Source organism: Lonchura striata, chromosome 31 (assembly GCF_050655825.1).
Source record: "Lonchura striata isolate lonStrDom1 chromosome 31, ASM5065582v1, whole genome shotgun sequence".
NCBI lineage: Eukaryota > Metazoa > Chordata > Aves > Passeriformes > Estrildidae > Lonchura > Lonchura striata.
The window spans coordinates 3,572,501-3,575,420 of record NC_140733.1 but is presented as its reverse complement, the minus strand read 5'-3'; positions in this window follow the sequence as shown (position 1 = coordinate 3,575,420).

Genomic DNA, 2,920 nt, shown 5'->3' with positions numbered 1-2,920 from the left:
GGAGGACGAGGAGGAGGAGGAGGAGGACGTGGATGAGGACAAATAGGAGGAGGATGACGAGGAGGAGGACGAGGAGAATGAAGAGGACGAGGAGGAGGAGTATGAGGAGGAGGAGGAAGCGGATCCGGAGGAGGAGGACGAGGACGAAGACGAGGAGGAGGAGTAGGAGGAGGAGGAGGTGGAGGACGAGGCTGAGGAGGAGGAGGAGGAGGAGGCGGACAAAGATGAGGAGGAGGACGAGGAGGAGGACGAGGAGGACGATTACGAGGACGAGGATGAATTTGATGAGGAGGAGCAGGATGAAGAGGAGGAGAAAGAGGACTGGAAGAGGAGGAGGAGGACGAAATGGAGGAGGAGGACGAGGAGGAGGAGGACGAGGGGGACGAGAAGGAAGAGGACGAGGACAAGGAGCAGGAGGAGGAGGACAAAGAGGGGGAAGAGGACAAGGAGGAGGACGAGGATGAGGACGAGGAGGGGGACGAGGATGACGAGGAGGACGAGGAGGAGGACGAAGAGGAGGAGGAAGAGGCGGAGGAAGAGGAGGAGGAGGAGGATGAGGACGAGGATGAGGAGGACAAGGATGAGGACGAGGACGAGGACGAAGACGAGGAGGAGGAGGAGGAGGAAGAGGAGAAGGAAGAGGAGGAGGACGACAGGGACGAGGACGAGAACCAGGAGGAGGAGGACTAGTAGCAGGACGAGGATGAGGAGGAGGACGAGGAGGATGAGGAAAAGGAGGATGAAGATGAGGAGGAGGTGGACGAGGACGAGGAGGAGGAGGACAAAGACGAGGAGGAGGAGGAGGACAAAGAGGAGGAGGAGGACGAGGAGGAGGACTACGCGGACGAGGACGAGGAGGAGGAGGAGGACGAGGAGGATATGGAGGAGGAGGACGAGGACGAGGAGGAGGAGGACGAGGACGAAGAGGAGGAGGAGGAGGACGAGGACGAGGACGAAGAGGAGGAGGAGCAGGATGAGGAGGAGGAGGAGGAAGAGAAGGAGGACGAGGAGGAGGAGGAAGAGGACGAGGACGAGGACAAGGAGGAGGAGGAGGAGGAGGAGGATGAGGAGGACGATGAGGAGGAGGAGAAGGAGGTGGACGGGGACGAGTACGAGGATGAAGACAAGGAGGAGGGGGAGGCGGAAGAGGCAGAGGAAGAGGAATAGGAGGAGAAGGAGGACGAGGAGGACAAGGAGCACGAGGATGAGGAAGAGGAGGACGAGGAGGACGAGGACGAGGACGAGGAGGAGGAGGAAGAGGAGGAGGAGGAGGAGGAGGAGGATGAAGAGGAGGAGGAGGACAAGTAGGAGGAGGACGAGGAGGATGAGGGGGAGGACGAAGAGGATGACGAGGAGGAGGACGAGGATGAGGAAGAGGAGGAGGAGGACGAGGACGAGGAGGAGGACGAAATGGAAGAGGAGGAGGAGGAGGCGGCGAGGAGGAGGAGGAGGAGGAAGAGAATGGGGAAGAGGAGGAGGACGAGGAGGACAAGGACGAGGAGGAGGAGGAGGAGGAGGAGGACAAAGAGGGGGAAGGGGACAAGGAGGAGGACGAGGACGAGGAGGGGGACGAGGATGACGAGGAGGACGAGGAGGAGGACGAGGAGGAGGAGGACGAGGAGGAGTAGGAGGAGGACAAGGATGAGGACGAGGACGAGGACGAAGACGAGGAGGAGGAGGAGGAGGAAGAGGAGAAGGAAGAGGAGGAGGACGACAAGGACGAGGACTAGAACGAGGAGGAGGAGGACTAGTAGGAGGACGAGGATGAGGAGGAGGACGAGGAGGATGAGGAAAAGGAGGATGAAGATGAGGAGGAGGAGGACGAGGACAAGGAGGAGGAGGACAAAGACGAGGAGGAGGAGGAGGACAAAGAGGAGGAGGAGGCCGAAGAGGAGGACTACGCGGACGAGGACGAGGAGGAGGAGGAGGACGAGGAGGATATGGAGGAGGAGGACGAGGACGAGGAGGAGGAGGACGAGGACGAAGAGGAGGAGGAGGATGACGAGGACGAGGACGAAGAGGAGGAGGAGCAGGATGAGGAGGAGGAGGAGGAAGAGAAGGAGGACGAGGAGGAGGAGGAAGAGGACGAGGACGAGGACAAGGAGGAGGAGGAGGAGGAGGAGGATGAAGAGGAGGAGGAGGACAAGTTGGAGGAGGGCGAGGAGGATGAGGGGGAGGTCGAAGAGGATGAGGAGGAGGAGGACGAGGATGAGGAAGAGGAGGAGGAGGACGAGGACGAGGTGGAGGACGAAATGGAAGAGGAGGAGGAGGAGGCGGAGGAGGAGGAGGAGGAGGAAGAGAATGGGGAAGAGGAGGAGGACGAGGAGGACAAGGACGAGGACGAGGAGGAGGAGGAGGAGGAGGAGGATGAGGACGAGGAGGAGGAGGACGAGGAGGACGAGGAGGAGGAATAGGAGGAGGAGGAGGAGGAGGAGGACGAGGATGAGGAGGAGGAGGACGAGGAGGACGAGGAGGAGGAGCAGGAGGAGGAGGAAGACGAGGACGAGGAGGAGGAGGAGGAGGAGGAGGAGCAGGAGGAGGAAGAGGAGGAGGAAGAGGAGGAGGACAGTAGTACGAAGAGGAGGAGGCCAAGGACGAGGTGAGGATGAGGAGAAGGAGGAGGAGGACATAGAGGAGGAGGAGGACAAGGTGGAGGACGAGGACGAGGAGGAGGAATAGGAGGAGGAGGAGGACGATGAGGAGGAGGACGAGGAGGAGGAGGACGAGGAGGACGAGGAGGACGAGGAGGACGAGGAGGACGAGGAGGACGAGGATGTGGAGGCTGAGGAGGACAGGAGGACGAGGACCAGGACGAGGAGCAGGAGAGGAGGAGGAGGACAGAGAGGAGGACGAGGACGAGGACGAGGATGAGGAGGAGGGGGAGGAGGAAGAGGAGGAGGAGAAGGAGGACGAGGAGGAG